The 20,836-nt window shown below is 36.7% G+C and overlaps 1 protein-coding gene and 1 long non-coding RNA gene across 3 annotated transcripts in view; one reads left to right on the top strand and one right to left on the bottom strand.

Moving 5' to 3' along the window:
• Cbl (E3 ubiquitin-protein ligase CBL) overlaps positions 1-20,836 on the bottom strand; it is a 104,251-nt gene that overhangs the window by 43,997 nt on the left and 39,418 nt on the right. The window lies entirely within an intron of this gene.
• Positions 11,272-13,530, top strand: LOC140745859 (uncharacterized). The gene is made up of 3 exons (XR_012102708.1): positions 11,272-11,382; positions 12,155-12,349; positions 12,999-13,530. It is a non-coding gene; the product is annotated as an uncharacterized LOC140745859 (long non-coding RNA).

Genomic DNA, 20,836 nt, shown 5'->3' with positions numbered 1-20,836 from the left:
TTAAAGTACTATTAATTGGATGAAAAAGTGACATAATTATTAAAAAATATATTGGTTAAGTGCGACGTATGTAAAGGGGGTTCCGTTATTTAGGTTTAAGTGGGAATTTGAAAATACTTTTGTATATTTTATTTATAATTTTTGGAACTATACAGTTTAAAATTGCAAATATATATGTAACATATTTTTTTTTCATCAAAGCACCATTATGTTATAGATTTTGCCACTCATAGACTCTACCAATGGATATTTGTAATCGATTCTAAGAAGTCTCATAAAGCTTCTCTCTAATGACACTCTTTAAATCTGAACAGAGCAGCACTTGACGCTGCTAATAGGTGTGAAGATACCGCCAGAGTAAAACCCCAAACAACCCTTAAAAACCCAACCAATTTAAAAAGTCCATTCACATCCCTAACAATAATCCGAATGCAATTGTCTAGAGGACCACCAATAAACTTCAAATCCCTTACATCCCTTAATCCCTCAGAGGCATCTCATCCAATCACATCTGACAAGTACCTACCTAGCATTGGGTGTCAATGGAGGCCGTAAAACCCACCCCAAAGTAAACACGTGTTTCGGCCTTAACAACATTTCTACGCAATTTGTTGCGCAATAAACTGAATGAATGGATTCAATCTCGTTCATTCAATGGATGGCCTTAAACATATATGTACGGTGAATATTACTGTATATTATTTTTTATTATGTAATAAAAACATCGAATGAGGTTTCAGCTCATTTTATATTATATGTTCATTACCCATGAATTTCGCCTCAAAAACAGCAGAAGACTTATTTGAGATCGATCTTAAATTAGTCAGTCTAAATCAGAACATCCCAAATGGTTTAAAAGTCAAATGGTTTTCAAATCAAATAAAGCTTCGTGGTGGTGACACCACTAAGGCAACGTAATTATAGAGCCCTGTGAACGATGGGCAGATATCCGAAGCTTAGTAATAGGGACCCGTTTGTTTTTTTTGCTAATTAAACAATTGACCAAGTGGGAGTCAAATCAAACACAGAGCGTTCCGTAACAATGTTTTCATTTTTTTATTTATAGTATTTGTTATCATAGCAGCCATAGAAGTAAGTGCATTGTGAAAATTTGAAACTGTCTACCTATTACTGTTCAATAGATAAAGCGGAAAACGCCGAAAAATAGACAGTCAGAGGCTTAGTAAGAGGAGTTTGTTTTTACCCATTTCGTTTTTTCAACTAGGTTTCTGATTTTGTTTAAGGGAACTCTGTTTAACTAGAGAAGAAGCGTGCTAAACTATTACGTGTCAAAGGATATTTATATTGAAATGTGCGTTGCGAAAATTCCGTGAATGTAGGTGTGGCTCCATAGCCCTTGCTATGGCTGACAGATACCATTGAATCAACATGAGTCAGAACACGAAAGTGTGCCGTTCTAACAAATATGGATGCGTGATAACAATTCCTGAGGCATACCAGCAACCTTATACAGTTGTGGACTATGTACTAACTACTAAAAGGGGCTGGAAATGAGCCAATATCGCTTTAAGAGTAAACGTACTGAATCCTTGTTGTCTATATAATTATGATACTAGCTGTTACCCGCGACTTTTTAGGCGTAGACGATTGCATAACGTCTATTTTATCGGTTTAAGGTTTATTTGCAAAAACGTTCAAACAATTGATTAATTATTTATAACCAGAAAACCAAACACGTACAAATTTTTAGGCCTACTTGCAAAATTGGCAGATTTTCAAACAAAAATCCTTTCTTAGTGAACTGAAAGCGTCCAAATTTCATGGTTCTAACTTAAGTAGTAATTAACTTTGCGAAGATTAGTCAATCGATATGAGTGAGTATCCTTTCACTTTTATATACACAGAAGGAGACGGTTAGAAAGGTAGTGAACTTCTTCGTGTTTCGATGCAAGAGGTTCCACCACCATTTATTTGTATTATAACAGCAATGTTAAGCGCTGCTTTTAATTTAAAGGGTGAGATAAGGAAGAATTACATATACGAGGTGTTCCATCTTAGTCCTCAGGGGTATTCACGCATGCTCACATGGGCGGAGCCCGACGGGGCAACGCGCTAAGAGGACTCCGGCGTTCTCTGGAGATCCCGGAGTCCTTTACGCAGCGCCGAGGACGGCCACGTAACTAGTGCGGTAAGAATTCCACATAACTCTGTGTCGCTTCCACGGCACCGGGTACTTTTCGAAGGTTTCCCCCTCGAAATAAAAAACGGGTACTCACGTATCTTAAATTAAACTTAATTATGAATGTTGTCATATTTGAGGTGGTTGGGTATTTCATGATTCGTATAAAAAAAGATAATGTCGAAATAAGGCAAGGTTAAATTGTCACATTGTCACAATATGTACGTAGATACTAATACCAATGTATTTATAATCCTTAATCTTATTTAATTACCAAACAGTTTGACATGTAGGTGATATATATTTTTTATCACTGAATGCTTATTTATAATATCGTACATTCGTAATAAGTTCATAAAAAAGTGTTAATGCAATTTTTTGCAACCATAAATTGACCTGACGTATGTACTTAACTCATTTAAAAATATGCTTTTGTAAAAATTCAACCACGTTACAGGGTCGTACGATTTAAATTAGTAATTAGTAATTTTTGTTTATATAAAACAAAAAAAATGAGTCCTTCGAAATAATTAATTGAAAAGGGAATGATTACTACTATGTCACTCACGGAATTTAAATAAATCCAACGACACCTCATATGTTAAAATCCATCAAGCAGTTTGGGTTGCAGACCATACTAAAGAAAGAGACATACATACGCTCAAAAAACATTACCCTCCTCAGATGGACAAAAATATGCGTACGTATCCCATAGATTAAGGATTGGTCCACATGTCAAGATTATTAATTTTCTTTCTTTATATAAGAAACTGTCCCTAGATTGTATCTCGCCCTAGATGGCATTCATTTTCAACTCATTAACTTGAATACTGTCTATAAGTACCCGTTGAAAATAATGACTTTGTACAACATACATCACGAAGAATGGTTCAGTAAGAAAAAAAACAACATCGGAGAGATATACATACGAGTATATACGAACTTACTCGGCAAACGTTGTTGCCATATAAATAAAAAAAATGTTAAGGGTGAACAACCCTTATCACTTAGGGGTATGAAAAAAAGATAGTAGCTGATTCTCAGACCTACTGATTATGCATATAAAATTTGGTGAAAATCGGTAAAGCCGTTTCGGAGCAGTACTGTAACTAACACTGTGACACGAGTATTTTATATATAAAATTTAATAAATACATGTCCTACAAATATAAATTTAACAAAAAAAAATAAAAAGTATAATGTTGATGACCTTCAATAAAATAAATATGTGAACACATTATAATTTGCATACACTACACGTCGTGCCTCTTAATTATTCATTAACACATGCATACATTTGTCATACATATGTGGTATGCGTCAAAAAACTCGCATTTACAATAAAAGGAGTTCGTTGACATTTGAGCTCGAAATTTAGTATTCAACTTTATGTCGTTGTAAATTATTTTATTTGGATACTTAAATACCTTTTATATTGTCTCTATCAGAGATCTTAGTATTTATGTTCTAGTCGCAGTGGTCGAAATTCAATCATTATTTAGAACATGTAAAAAAAAACACTGAATAACACGAATTGCCTTCAATTTATTAAATTAAATCAAATACAATTTTATCTGTTGCAAAGGTAATATATTAATTAGGTATATTTCGTCATTGCATTAAGTTATTTGAAAAAAGAGCACCATATAAAGAGAAAATTTAGATTTGTAAAAACAATATTTTTTTGACTTACACTATAATACCATACTATATTAGAGTATGGATGGTAATCCTACTCCCAATCTAATATATAAAATTTTCGTGTCACAGTTTTCGTTGCCATACTCCTCCGAAACGGCTTGACCGATTTTGATGAAATTTTTTGTGCTTATCCGCTATCTATGAGAATCGGCCAACATCTATTTTTCATCCCCCTAAGTGATAAGGGTTGTTCACCCTTAACATTTTTTTATTTATATGGCAACACAACGTTTGCTGGGTCAGCTAGTACCAAGATAGTTTCGTCTAAAGAACGAAATAGTAGATATAAAAAATGAACGCAGTGGAATAGGCGGGGAGATAATTTTGTGTAAGTGAACTTGCACAAAAATATAGGTATATTTTCTCACAAGTAAGCAAAATATCAACTGCTAGTAACCTACAATATGAAAATATGAAGAAAAAAACGAGATATACATACATTGTCTTGTTACAGTATCAGTCATTATAATTATCATCATTTTAATTACACTCCACGTCAAAAAGACTTACATGTTACAATACCTGTTGTAACACATCATAATTATACCATACGTCTAAACAACTTATCGGGTAAATCACATAGTTAAACGTTGTCGTGCAACTGTCAATTGGGCAGATCGTGATATTACTAGATGCTTATATTTTACGAAATAAAAAGAAAATATTACTGAAGAATACGTAACTTTGCTTTTTAAAACGACATTAAGAGCTCTTTACTGTGTGTGTAGCAGGGCATTCGTTAATGCTTTCTTCTTAAGAAACATTCGTCACAGTAGACACTTCTTGTTCAACTGTAGAAGCAACACCGCCTCACTTATAGCAACAATGTTAACTTATAACAACAATGTTAACTTGTAACAACAATGTTAAGAGCCCTAGCACCTAGATACTTTTAGCATAGGTGATCGACAGTTTACCTGCATTTCGGAAGCTCGATGCAGTAATCGAACGCTCCACACCGAAGCATTAAAACGCCTGTAATGGCGATCGGCTATCTTTGGTCACCACTTCTCCGAAGGAGATCGAACGCAACTAGATTGCTTGAAAACTTGTTATTTGTTGAGTTTCTCTGGCATATTTTTTTCATAGCATTTTCACTAAATATCAGTACGATAATTTCAGGTAAGCTCCACTCAACATGAAATCGATTACAATTAACATGTAACGTTGGTATTAAAGCACAACAATTATAAGTTACGATGGGACATATTACCATTCTCCCCATACTAGAGTACGACGGCAACATAAACTGCCATAGTTTATTGATCGAACAAGCATCGATGCTAAGATGCGCCAGCGCCGGTACAACGGGACCGACAATTAATTGATCCGGCTTAACGGATAACGGCCTGCACCGACACTAACGCTGAATTTACTGCTACATGCATACATGCATAATTCATATACAACTTCTTTTCTTTCTTTTTGAACTATTGGACTAGGATGACATAGGTAAGGGATAAATTGTATGCTCCTTGCATAACATTTATTATTATACACACGGAATTTAATTATTATGTGTTACATGTATCGGAATAAAGATTTTATACTTTCTTTTTTTTTCAAATTACGTGTAAGTACTTATTAATTTGGATTTCGACTTTTTAACATTCCTATACATTTAAAGGTATTTCTAGATACATGGATACATATATTTTATTGATCGAACAAGCATCGATGCTAAGATGCGCCAGCGCCGGTACAACGGGACCGACTATTAATTGATCCGGCTTAACGGATAACGGCGTGCACCGACACTAACACTGAATTTACTGCTACATGCATACATGCATAATTCATATACAACTTCTTTCTTTTTGAACTATTGGACTACGATGACATAGGTTGTAATATAAACCCTATATCTCGGCAATAGCATTGTAATATTATTGCGTTTTTCTTGTGCTATTATATGCTTTTTGTAACGTTATTTAAATGATAAATTTAAAAAAAAAGGTAGGTAAGGGGTAAATTTTATGAAAGGACACACGGAATTTTATTATTATGTGTTACATGTATCGGAATAAAGATTTTACTTATTTTTTTTTTACAAATTACGTGTAAGTACTCAATATATTAATTTGGATTTCGATTTTTTTAACATTCCTATACATTTAAAGGTAGGCATTTTTAGATCCATGGATACATAGTTTTTACTTCTCAATCTAACGTGCTTCGTAAATTTTGAATGATTTCCGTGGAGTGGCTCTACAAAAAGGCATAATTACTAAATATTCCTATTTTCTACGCAAAAAAAATATCTTTAAAACTTTGTTTTATGAATGTAACTACAAAATTTAAAACTAACGATACGACAGTATTTTTTATCTACGCCATTTTACTTACAAAGCTGCTGAGCGTTCAACAAAAGGTGGACAGAATGCTCGTTTTACATAAAATTTACATTTACGTAATTTACATTAAAAATGCACAACGCCACTGCAATGCGGGTCTTTAGTGCACAAACATTACATTTCATAGTTCAAAGGCAGTCTCACATACATAAACAAGAGGCACTAAGTTCTGCATCCTAACTCCTTAATTACTCGTATATTCGTACGATTTCTTGATTGCGAGTGAGTTTGGGTATGGAAACATAGTTGTCTCCGAAAATTTATCTTTATCTTCTTACTAGCTGACCCGGCAAATGTTGTGTTGCCATATAAATAAAAAAAAAGTTAAGGGTGAACAACCCTTATCACTTAGGGGTATGAAAAGTAGTTAGTAGCCGATACACAGACCTACTGAATATGCATATAAAATTTGGTGAAAATCGGTAAAGCCGTTTCGGAGGAGTACAGTAACTAACATTGTGACACGAGAATTTTATGTATAAGATTTATCTTCTCAAGATGAAGTTCCCTTGGAAGACATGATACATAGAGCGAGTTCACATTAGTCTGCCCGATAGTTTACCGTTCGTTGGCAGTCGCTGTTCACACTAAGCTACAAGAGCGGCTTTTGTTCACATAGGTCTTACCGACAGATTGATTGTCATTACTATGTGAACAGCAAGATCTGTCGGCGAACGGTAAAACTGTCAGACGAGCCTTATGTAAACGGGCAAGTACGAGCACTAACTAAGAAACTATTCTTATTAATAATACTAGGATCGGAAAGCCCTGCCTATTAGAGTTCCCTAAAGAGCTTAGTCTTCATGGATCGAAATCATAACTTGGATGTATTGTTAACAATTTTTACTTTAAAATTTGAGGATTTTTTTTTTTTTTTTTTTGTTGACGAGGGGGAAACCTTCAAAAGGTACCCGATGCCTTGGGAGCAACACAGGGTTATGTGGGACTCTTACCGCACTAAAACCCCCCCGGTGGCCGTCCTCAGCGCTGCGTAGTAAATTTGAGGATGCTGTCATTTTTTTAAACAAAAAAGTATGTTAAGTAACAGCACGGATGTGCTATATGCTGCTTGGCTGTGTTTGTGTGCGTGGCTTATGTACACCGTATGGCACCTACGTACACCTTGGCTATATATCGAATTTTAAGTATTAGATGATTTAAAGTTTGAACTCACGAAATACACGAAAATAGGTTAAAATTGTATGTCCTTGCAATAAATAATGTACACAGGCAATTTTCATTAAAGGCTTTTCATATTTTATTTCTAGATCTTTTAAAATGTTCTTCGCAAGAAATGCTCTTGCAAATCAAACTGAGTCACTTTGAAATTAAAATTATCCGTCCACGGAGTTATTTACCCACCGCATTTTGCAATTGGAATTTAGCCCATTTTAAAGCTCATTCAGAAGTTAAATCGTTGAAAACGGTTAGCAACTTATACTTAACTCATACCTACTTTTATTAAATCCCAAAAGCGCTAGAATTCTTCGTGTTTCCTCCGCAGAGTCACCACCTATGTTTGCTTAATAACTAACGTGTTTTCAGGACTAAGCTCAAATGTCTCCGAAGAGTATGTCTCCCTTACCACACCCTTCAGACCAGAACACAGCAGCGCTTCACACTGCTGTTATTAGGCAGTAATAGGTATAGCGGTGGTGCCGCCAGAGTCGAACCACAGAGGATTCTACCACCTCTAAAAGTTCTGGAATGCTAACTGTTGATTACACACGTCCATTATCGCAGTGGGCATTTACCATCAAACAGACTCGATCTATTTACTTATTCACTTAAAAAATCTCCAACTAAAGATATCGTCAGATTTAAAATTGATAGCGTTTCAATTATAAATCATCACTCGAACGGACCACAAAAGGCAACTGAGCGATCCATTAATCATCCATGTCTATTCAAGGCAGACATTGATGCGAAACGGTCCATTTCTATTGAGGGGGCTCTAAAAAGAGAATTTTGTGCTAACGTTTTAATGTTAACATTAAGTTCGTACAGTAAAACGGTCGTAAAGTCGACTATCAAACGCTTCGCTGTAAAAGAACTTAGCGTCACGGTTAAGTGTATTCGAACCGACGTATATTGGAGGCATCCAGTTTAAGCCCACTGGGTCAGGTCTGTAAGACTTTTTTGTATAATAGAGCAGTAGCAAAAAAACGTAGAATCAACTTAAAGGTAGGTATTTATTGCCCATGCACATCAGTAATCAACTTCAGAAAGGTACAGTCCTGTGGCCAGCCACAGGCGTTGCTCCTGAAAACTAAGTAGGAACGTCTCAGATTAGTGTATATTCTTTATCATATCTTTCCAAGCGGATCACAGCACCGCTTAACACTGTAAGATGGGTGGGTAGAGCGAAGTTCGGACCAACCTATGTCGGATGTATTCACACCTCTGATAAGCCTAAGACCTCCGACAAGGTTTAACAACTGCTTCTAATTACAACCGGGACCGGTAGCGTCTCATTTCTAGAGAAGCACGAAAACGCAGATGAAATTTAGCCACTAGCGGTCACCAATCAAACAACAACCGACATTGCATAACTTTATCGGTTAGTAACCCCCTACTCTAGCTACAAGACGATGCGTTAGGTACCTACGTATATATAAGATTTAATAAACATAAACACATTTTATCTTTCATATTTTATTTCCACTGGCTGTATTACAGCAGAGTTGCCTGGTATCAGAGAAATTGGTAGTTACGCGTCGCATAACGAAAGCGTAACCGGCTGAAAAGCTGAAATACGTAATACGCCCCATGAATGTAGAGCGTAGTTGAATACAAAATGTTTTGTTCGGAGACAATTGTACTTTTCTCCGCCATTGTTGGGTAACGGGACCAGATTTTAATGTATCTTCCTGAATGAGGTACCTACTGTGGGTCACAGAACAGATATTTGATAAAAACGGCCTATCGACGTGAACAAATGCATATGTCATCTACTCATTTGACATCACTGTGTTTCCTGCTAGCAAGATGAAATGTAGATTGATAGATCACTCAAGACATAAATACAATGGCCGGTTTGGAGCCACTCGAATCTAGCGTTCCCGCTATCCTTTCCAGGTTATCAATCCACCAGACTTACATATTACATTTATTCAACTGATTTAAAAAATACACTGCCACAACATCCAGAATAACGTTTCGCTAAGGAATCCAGCCCACACCTCTCCAGAAAAAGCGATGAATATAACAAGTTCATGTCTTTCTATGTTACTTGGAACACTAACCTCATTTACAAAGGACGTTAATTCCGAAGATACTCTATTTATCGCTTTTTTGAGACTAGTAAAACATCACGTGACGTTTTCTTGAACCCACTCGATAGAACGATAAAATACGACATTAATGAAGCATCCGCGCCATAAAACTCACCTGCAATACCCTCAAGTAACGTAACTATAGTTTCCACCGTTAGCGCGATATGAGCTTTTTATGAGTATTCATGGGTCCGTGTTTATGTGCTAGTTCTTGTGGATCTAATAAAGTTCAGTCGAGCGTCAGGAAGGTGATTGGTATGTACAGTTGTTGTAAATTGTGATGATTCATGAACTAATTAGGTCAAGACATTCGCTTTCCAGAAGAGAGATTAAGTAATACAAGAGCAAAGAAAATTGCTGTTTATATATTTTTCCATAACCTTGTCTTCTTTATACAAATATGCCACAATTATGTCCATCTTCGGATTTCCTATAAGGAATATAATAATAACAAGTTTCTTGTCTTACACATGCTCACTAGACGTCTCTTTCATTTAATATGCGTCAACTGTATTTACTTGTCTTTATATATTGTGGACCAACACAATACAGGAAAAATTTCAAGTATATGACGGCAGATTGACTTGCTCAATTCTCAATTCACTGCTCAATTTTAATTTGCAGCGCATCCGATTTTCAAACAATTAGGCTATAGCTGTTCATTATTATTTAGATCATACAATTTCATATGAAATTCGGAAACGTACACACATCAAACACATCATAACGACCCGCATGGCAGAGCGGTCACCATATCGCTCTGACGAGCACAGGATTCCGGTTCAATACCCGGCCAGACAGATATCTGAATGACGAATTCAGATGTCTGTTGTAGGTCTGGGTGTTTACATAATCGTCTTTGTGTGTGTCCGTGGCACCCACGACACAGGGAATCTTAGTGTGGGGCTGTGAGTGTAGAAAGCATCTTTACATATCGGCAGACTATGACCTTGCACAATTCTCTTTTAATTTTAACCGCATTCGAATTTCAAATCTAGGTTACCACTGCCTATGATCCTTCATCATCTTTCCTTCTTCGTTATTTAGATCACACAGTTTCATATGAAATTCGCTAACACATTGAATATCCACAATATGTGTAAGTACTTCGTGTACTTTTCCGTGACCAGTGGTCATTACGACCCTCGCAACAGGAAACCTACACACATGTACACTGATACCTACATACATATATGATGTAGCACCCACAGAAATGACTCAGGCTGTTTACTAACGACTCGGAACATCACAATGCTTTTAATACCTGTTGGCTAGCAACATTAATATTTTTTGATGTAATTGGGTAAGGTGGCAACACTCGCCCCTTCCGCCTACGACACGCAAGCGAAATACACGTCTTTTTGTTACTCTCGAAGTTTTATTAATTGGCCGCAAGAAAAACCCCAAAAAAGAGAAATACAGTCCACAATCTAACATGGTCCATCGATCCTGAAGTGGTCCGTGCGCCGTTTCCCGATTAATCAAGAGACTTCAAGAAGAAGCCAGAAGTTGGTGCGACAGTTTTTCGCCATCTTCGGCCGGCTGTAATTAAAGGCGTCGTGTCTGGTTGGGCGCAAGATTCGCGTCGTCTTCGGGTGGTTGGTTCCCTTTACAAGAGGGAAGAAGCTGTACCAGCCCCCGCAACACATTCTACGCGTTATTACGCCGTGGCAGAAGAAGGACGCAATTGACAGAACATCCGGTTCCGGTATCAACGCGTCGCAATAGCATCGACGCGTGAGTGTCGCCTGCCGCCATTTTGTACTTGTCAAGTTGTAATCGTCCCGCGCGTGGCTGCCGCGTGCAGAAAAAGTATAATTTTAACTAGTTTAAGCACTAAAATTAGTATAACAGTTATAATAAGTTGTATTAAAAACTGTGCTGCATTAGGATTAACCCTACTAGCTTACTGGTAAGTGTCGTTTATTGTATTGTAATATAATATTGCTCGTACACAAAAATGGAGGATAAGGAATTAAAAAGATTGCGTATAGAGCGCGCTTATGTTAAAGCGACAATTTCGCGTATGCTTACATTTGTTGAACAATTAGAAAATATCTCCACGGAGACCCTATTAGCTAAACGTGATAGACTAAAAGCAACGTTTGTTGAGTACGAACAATATTGTAAACAGATTGTATGTATGGACGCTAAAGACAAAGAGGTAGAGGAGGTTGAGCAGGATTACTTCGCCCTATTAGAAGCACTTGCGAAGGAAATTAACAGTAGGAGCACAAGTGACACTGTCAGATCTGCAAAAATTAATTTACCTGCCATAAACATTCAGCCATTCACGGGTGAGACTACAGATTATGTGCCATTTATTAACCTCTTTAGATCCATGATACATAATGATAAGAATTTAGACTTGGTACAAAAGTTATATTACCTAAAATCTTTTTTAAGAAACGAACCTTTAAATGTAATTAAAAACTTACCTCTAACGTCAGAAAGTTATACTACTGCCTTAAAACTCCTTGATGATAGGTACAATAATAAGTATATAATAGTAAATAGGCACATTAATGCATTACTAGATCTTAAAGCTTTAGGGAAATCCACAGCCTCAAACTTGAGAGATTTCATTGCCATCATTAAGCAGGAAATCTCAGCAATTTTTAATCATGAGCCTAATGTAAAATACTGGGACACAATTCTTATGTGTATATTGTCTCGCAAATTAGACATTCATACAGCAAGAGCATACCAGCTTGAGCGCAACCCTGCGGTAGAGCCCAGCCTCAATGACTTTCTCAAGTATTTGGAGCGAAGAGCGCTGGCAATGGAGAATGCTGACCAGGGCCATCAACCGAGTCATCAGGTGAAGGAGTTGGGTCATCGGGTTGTAGCACACGCAGCTGCAACACAATGCTTATACTGTAAGTTACATGATCATAAAATTTATAATTGCAAAAAATTCCAATTGCTTCCTGCAGTAAGTAGGGTTGAATTCTCCAGAGAACATAAACTCTGCAATATATGTTTGGGGGTGCATCAGGGGAAGTGCCGATATCACTTCCGCTGCAAACAATGCAAAAAGCCTTCACACAATACCCTTTTGCATTGCGATACAATTGAAGCAACTCCTCCGGTCACATTGGCAGGCAATGTTAATAATAATAATAATGTTCTTCTCCCTACAGCGCGCATAAAGCTAATCGCACGAGATGGAACGGAATACAGCATCAAAGCACTGGTGGACACTGGCTCACAGCTGTCATTTGTGACCAGCAAACTCGTCCAACTCTTAGGATACTCACCGACACTTAGTGAGACTAGTGTGATAGGTATCTCCAATGCAAAGAGTCAAATAAAATATACAATCCCATTGGAAATACACTCATTGAAATCTCAGTTTAACATGATTGTAAACTGCAATATTATTGATCAAATTACTTGTAAACTGCCTCAAGCCAAATTCGATCCCTCACTGATGGACATTCCGGACAACATTGTTCTCGCAGATGATCAATTCTTCGTACCAGGTGAGATAAATATGCTCTTAGGTATTTTTACGTATTTTTTCAGATACTGCTGCCGCCCGAGTCATGTCCGAGGCAGCGCCGGGCCAGTGCCGCCGCGACGTCGCCGGCCAGAGCCAGAGCGTCCTCAGCGGACAGCGCGCCACGCGAGCAACTGGCGGAGCCGCCGCCTAGCCAGCCGCACACTATTAATACACGTTTTGGTCATATCGTAGGCGGGCAACTTCCGCAAAAGTGTCTTAATTTGGTTTGTAACAATCAGGTATGTTTAAAATGTTCTATTTGCAATGAAGAGGATTTGTGTCAAACAATTACTCAATTTTGGAAAGCAGAAAGCGATCCTGAACTATATTCAGAGAAAACTTCTGAAGAAGAGCTCTGCGAGTCCCTATTTCAGGAAACTACTGAATTAAATAATAATAAATTCAATGTTGCATTACCTCTCAAGTTACCATTGTCTCAGGTTAATGAAACTCTTGGTGAGTCATTCCACCTTGCATTAAAAAGATTTCTTAACTTAGAAAAAAGATTGCATTTAAATCCAGCGTTGTTTGTTGAGTATCAAAAATTCATTCATGAGTATACAGGGTGTTTTTTCAAAGGGTACCCAAATTTTTTTACCATATTCTAGACATCAATAATGTTATGTACAAAATGTCAAAACTTTAAAATCCCTTTTAATTATTTAATTACATTAATTCTAAGTTATTCCAAATTCTGCGTACATTATGGACAACCATTGCATAGTACGCGCAGTCATTGATAATGACACTAGCACTAACGCACACAAACTCGTAATACAAGTATGTCGACGCGCGGTTCTTCATTGAGACTGACACGCACACAAGGCCTTAGGACCATAATTAACAAATACACACTACCCACATTACGACTTTATTGTTTTAAAACGAATGTGCATGTTTAATTTTTATGGGGTATTAAAAACAAATTGGAATCAACTATTTACAACAAATTAACTTACCTAATTACATAATTATAGAACTTTCTTTAAGTCCCTTTGTAAAACACACTGGTATTTACATTGTCTACATATCACTGGTATTTCAAAAACTGTTCAAAGTGGAGTCCATTTCCCTCAATACAAAGCTGAGCACGCTTTCTAAAATTGTTTTTTAACATTATTTGTGTCTGAACACTTTTCACTTCACTAAAAGCTGTAATTATTTTATTGCGTAGGTCCTCATAACTCTGCACTTCCTTAACGTAAACAAGTCTTTAATTGCTCCCCATAAATAAAAGTCTAACGGAGCTAACGGAGTCTAACGGAGCTGCTAAAATCGTCCTCGTATTAGGTACTCTTAAGTTATTTCCATGCATTTGTTGTAAACGCGGTAAAGAGTTACTTTCATAAAGTCTTTGCGCACCATGTAAACTTTCACCATTTAAAATGTAGCACCGTACCATCTCATAATACTCGCGGTTCGTATAACTTATTTGATTTTGTGCCGCCATTTTCACTCATAAAAAATAGCAAACGCATTCGAAAATCGGTCACGGTCGACTGGCCGGCGGGCGGCGGTTGCGCATCACAGGTGTCTGCGAGGGCGAGGGGGAAAGGGGTTGTGCGAAACTAGGCGATCGCTAGCCGAATATTACCGATATCTCCCTGCATAGTTTTTATGTTTGTGTGCGAGCGCTCAGAGTAGTGTATGATAATAAATAGCAGAACTTATGAATGAAAGTTTTCGTTGTTGAAATCATGTCCATGAGTTCTGTATTTAGGGGATAAAATGGTTCAATATTTCTTAATATTTTTTTTATTTTTTTATTTAAAAAATCGGTTATATTACCGCTTCTGAACCATCTGTGTCAATTTGGGTACCCTTTGAAAAAACACCCTGTATATCTCTCAATCACGGTCATTACGTCGATATTGAAATGTATCAAATCTCTAAATTGCCAGTCTTCTTTCTGCCTCACACGGCAATAATAAATGAAAACTCAAAAACTACAAGAGTGCGCTGTGTTTTTGATGGCTCAATGAAAGCTTCTAATAAAATTTCACTCAATGATTTGCAATTAAATGGTCCTGTATGTCAGAGAGAATTGTTTGATATCATACTCCTATTTCGCCTAGGATGTTACACTTTCACTAGTGATATAAAGCGCATGTTCAGAAATGTTCAGGTCAAGCCTGAATACACCTCTCTTCAAAATATTCTATGGAGGGACAAACCCACAGAGAGCATAAAATGTATCAGACTGGACACTGTAACATATGGCTTAAAAAGCAGTAGCTATTTAGCCACACGGTGCTTACATGAGTTGGCCACTCGCTTCGAAAGTGAACTTCCGCTAGCAGCATCTATTTTAAAAAATAACACTTATGTTGATGACATTCTTTATTCATGCAATGATATTAATGTTGCGCTTGAAGCTAAACGACAATTGTGCGTTCTGCTTGCATATGGTAGCTTTCATACCCATAAATGGTCTTCCAATGATGCACGCATGTTGTCAGATATTCCTTCAAGTGCCCAGCAGTTCAATGATATTGAACTCAAAAGAGATGATTGCAATTTAAAAGCTTTAGGGCTCAATATCTCTATGAAACATGATAAATTTAAATTTTCTTGTCCCCAGTCATTCTATAATGGTAATAAAATTACAAAACGGGATGTATTAAGTTATATAGGCAAGCTGTATGATCCCATAGGGTTTGTAAGCCCTATCATTGTTATTGCAAAGGCTTTTATGCAAAAGCTTTGGTCTGCCAACATTGGCTGGAATGATCCACTCCCTGCAGACCTACACAATGAATGGTTGCACTATGTTAACTGCTTGTCAGATTTAAAATGTATAACAATACCTAGAAATATAAATGTAAGTAATTCGGACAAAGTTGAATTAATAGGTTTTGCAGACGCAGCAAGTTCACTGGCCTATGGATGCTGTGCTTACCTGCGTGTCACCAGTAATGAAGGTACAAAAATGCACTTGCTTTGTTCAAAATCGCGTATCAATCCTATTCAGAAAAAAGGAATGACAGTACCGCGCTTAGAGCTTAATGCTGCACTATTGTTATCAAAGATGCTTAAAAGAGTTTACGATGTTATAATAACAAAAATAAATATTTACAATGTTTATTTATTTAGTGACTCAAAAATAGTACTTGCATGGATAGGTACTGAGCCGACAAAATTGCAAGCTTATGTAGCAAACAGAGCAAGTGTAATTCATCACAATACTAGCCAGTGGCAATGGTTATATATCAGCACTTCAGAAAATCCTGCAGACCTGATAAGCAGAGGAGTGAGCCCCGGCGAGCTTGCAGATTGCAAGTTACGGTGGAGTGGTCCTGATTCTCTGAGTAATAGTAAGTATGAGTTTGTTTGTGATACTAACATGCACCTGCACGATGACATACCAGAGATGAAGCCCTGTCCAGCATTCTCCAGCAACACCGCTTGCCAGGACCCAAACCCGCTTGAGTATGTATATAAGCGCTTACTAAACTACTCCGATATTTGGAAAGCTGTTAGGCTGTTGGCTTATATTCTGAGGTTTTTGCATAATATTAACAAAAATAAGGATAAAATTGATACCAGCTTCTTGACAAGTTTTGAATTAGAGCGTTCACTAACATTTATAATTAGACATGAACAACAAATATATTTTGAGAAAGAAATTCATGCATTAAAAAATAATCACCCATTAAAAGGAAGCTTAGTTAATTTGCACCCATTTATTGATAGTCATGGAGTTTTAAGAGTGAATGGTCGCTTACACTATGCTAAAGTTTCATATACACAAAAGTGTCCTATCATTTTGCCAAGAGGTTCTCATTTTACCAATTTGCTTATTCGAAGTGAGCATGAACGATTGCTTCATGCTGGTCCTAAGCTTTTGTTATCAAGTTTAAACCAAAAATACTGGATTGTGAATGGCTTAAGTGAGGTAAAGAAAATAACTCACAGATGTGTGACTTGTTTCAGAAATAAAGCTACAGCAGCAAGGCAGTTGATGGGTTCTTTGCCGCCAAGCAGAGTCATTGCTACAACTCGCGCATTTGAAAAAGTCGGCATAGACTTTGCTGGGCCAGTAGATGTTAAGTTGTCGGGTATTAGGCGAGCAGTTATAGGTAAAGGTTATATTTGTATTTTCGTGTGTTTTACAACGAAGGCTGTACACATTGAGCTAGCCTCAGATTTAACTACAGAGACTTTCCTAGCTTGCTTTAGAAGATTTACTTCTAGACGCGGATTGCCCAGCGATGTCTACTCCGACAACGCGAGTACTTTCAAAGGGGCACAGAGCCAATTAGCTGAACTGTATAAGCTGCAGTCTTCTAAAGACCACCTGGATAAGGTGCAAAATTATATGGCACGCTCAGGTATTAATTTTTCTCAAATTCCATGCTACTCACCAAACTGGGGAGGTCTTTGGGAAATTGCAGTCCGCTGTACTAAGTATCATTTGAAACGAGTTGTAAAAAACACTCTATTAACATATGAGCATTTAAATACTATACTTATAGAAATTGAGGGCGTTTTAAATTCTAGGCCACTATGTCCACTTTCGTCTGATATAGACGACCTAGCATATCTGACACCAGGTCATTTTTTAATAGGGGGAACACTTACTGCATACCCAGAAAGAAATATTTCAAGCTTGTCTCAAAATAGATTAAAATTGTGGCAGAGGTGCACGGCATTAAAGCAGCAATTTTGGAACAAATGGCACAAACAATATTTAAATGTATTGCAAAATAGGCCTAAATGGCATAAAGATGAATGTAATGTTAAGCTAGGCTCTCTAGTAATTTTAAAAGATGATAACTTGCCTACCATGTGTTGGCCTATGGCTCGCATAGTTAAGCTTTACCCTGGGCACGATAACAAAGTAAGAGCAGTAGATGTAAAAACTTGTAATAGAAAAGTACACACTCGTGCTATTAATAAAATTTGTATACTGCCTATAGACTGCGACTAGTATAGTATATGTCTAAGAAGTACTTTATTAGTTATTTTATGTTTAAAGTAAAATTGTATGTGTAATACTTATAAGTTACATATAAGTTACTAGTAATATCTAGTTATAATAAATTGTATAAATGTTCGAAACGTCAAAAAACACATTGAATTGTAAACTGTTTATTAAGAGTTTAAGTTTAAGTTAAGTGTTTCATGCAAACCTTGTGAGGCCGCAGCATGTTGGCTAGCAACATTAATATTTTTTGATGTAATTGGGTAAGGTGGCAACACTCGCCCCTTCCGCCTACGACACGCAAGCGAAATACACGTCTTTTTGTTACTCTCGAAGTTTTATTAATTGGCCGCAAGAAAAACCCCAAAAAAGAGAAATACAGTCCACAATCTAACAATACCATTATCAACTGAGTGTTTACTTCATTATCCAATTTCATTTTGTTTCATAAAATTGAAAGAGAAAATTACATTACTGATATTTCTTCAGTTTTAATTAATGAAATGAAGTTTTGCTCTCTTTCAGGCTTATTAAAAATTTTAATTAGTATTTACATAGTATCTTAAACATACAAGTGTTATCAGGCAACCAACTATCCTGTTATTACAAAATCCAAAAGCCAGGAGGAAATCATGCCTATACAAAAGAAAAATATAAGTTGCTGCAGAAAATAACAGAGCTGGGAAAGAAAGAACAAAAAATTCTATGTTGACAGCTACTCATATGCCACCATACCAGGAAGACAGATACAGATACAGAATACAGACTTTACATTTCAGAGGTTAGCTAGTAGATAATTTTGTGAGCAATTAAACTTGCACATTTTTGTGCGAATCGCGAGAACTTTGCTATGTCAATACCAAACGACAATTTTGGGAAACTAGCTCTGGATGAAATAATTAAAAAAAAAAGAAATAAAAATGAAAGCGTTTAGTTCATTCAATGTCAAACGCCATAAATGAACAATTACAAGGAGAAACACGTGAAGTAAAAAGAACACTTTAATTAGGTGCTTGGGAAACTTGGCTATCATTTTAAATGAAAAAGTTGAAGCTTTTCAAGTTTTAATGCTTCCATCACTCCGCTGACGTCATTAGGGCCCGTCACTCGACGTTTTCTTAGAGGACCCACTGAATTATGTTCTGTATCAAGAAATATAAAGGAAACTGGAAAGAAAAAGTTTAATTTATATTCTCGTCGGTGTTAATGAGCAACTTGAAATTTAAAGCTTCTAAAGATAGGATTTAGTATTCAGGGGGAGCAACTCATTTGAGAATTTAAGCTCGAAACCTAGTTAACGTATTTTCTAGATGGGTTGCAGCGACCGCTTAATAACTAGGTCGGTTATCCTTTCGTTATTCATAAGATAATAACGTCATAAGTGTCCATAAACAGATATGTTACAGTAGTACGCCACGCGGGCCCATCCAGAAGACCTTAATAAATGGTTTCTCAAATTCAAAAAGACGTTTTCAAATCCGATTAATACTTCCAGAGCTTACAGAGTTTATCTAGCAATAACCTTTTCACCCTTAAGCTTAATAATATCAGTATACACATTAACTAGTGAAGGACCTTCCACATAATTTACCAAAGAGTAGTTACTTAACAACTTAGCGGCGCTGAAAGCATAGTATAAATCTCCACAGGGTGCACTAGAGGGGATTTATTGCTCCAGGACGCCTTAGAAAAGACTTGAATGGAGGCGAGGTAAAAAGGGTTTTACTTATATTTTAAAGGAATGTACGACGTACATAAAAGTGGGTCAACTTTTATGTACTGAAGAGAACAGGCGTAAAATTCAAGTGTTCTTTTGTGATCATTGAACCTATGGACGGAAACCCAAATACGAAAGTGTACCCAAAACTTGCAACGTGAAAAGAATCAAATTCAACGCAGGTAAGGTAAATGCGTTGCTTCTTCTGAGGGTAAATATGAACGCCATTGTTGTTTTATAAGAGAAACGTAGGGCAATAGTGGTGCCTGAGTTCAACCATAACTTTTACTCCCTCATAATATAAATTCTATCGTCTACGAGGAAATAGCAAAATAATGGCTTCGACATTAGTACTCTATCAGGCGATTAAAAAGTCGTTAAGTTGAGCTTAGCGCTAATTCCTGCAAGGTCGTAGAGGTTTATAAACATCCTGCTCGATTCCCATGAGTATACATTATTGCTTAAGTAACATATAGGTACTTACAATATTATATCATCATCATCATCATCATCATCATCATCAACCTATTACTGAGCCACAACTGGGCATGGGTTTCCTCTCAGAATCTCAAAATGAGAAGGATTAAATTATAGGTCAAATTTTTGCAAGTTCGAAGGGATCTTAAGCAACTCCCATGATCGCGAAAACATTGCTCAAGTCAATCAGCTACAGTACAAATAAAAGGAAATATTGTAAAAAAGTTCTAAATCTAAAAATGAAGTGCCTACAATACCTACAGTATTTAAATTTTCACCATTAGTTAGTCCTAAAGGTAAACAACCGACAGTTGATGGAAATAATTACGTAAAAGCACAAATCTTTTTAGGTAATTAACTGAGTACACTGAACCGTATTAATGACCTGAGGGAAACTGTTTACTAACGCTTGTTGTAAAGCGTTGTACATACGCAAAGGTTTAAGTTTTTTAAAATATTGAAACTAGTATATACCTGAAGTAGACCCTACCCGTAGATATAACATCCTTAAGATTACTTAGAACTTCTGATACTGTACTTCCTTCCTTATATCTGAATGATGACGTCCTCTACCCGTGCATTTGTAAACGTATCTTCGATATACATTCGCTTTCCTTTACCATAATACCGAAGAAGAACGTTAAAATAATTAGGTACTTCCAAGCCATCGACTCCTTTGGAAATCACTAAGATAACAGATCTGAAAACAATTAGTACACCATCAATTTGAATACGCTCTTATT

The sequence above is a fragment of the Epargyreus clarus genome, unplaced genomic scaffold (assembly GCF_041222505.1).
Source record: "Epargyreus clarus isolate Ecla_fem2 unplaced genomic scaffold, WU_Ecla_fem_2.2 ptg000011l, whole genome shotgun sequence".
NCBI classification, from domain to species: Eukaryota; Metazoa; Arthropoda; class Insecta; order Lepidoptera; family Hesperiidae; genus Epargyreus; species Epargyreus clarus.
This window is presented reverse-complemented; position numbering and strand designations above follow the sequence as displayed.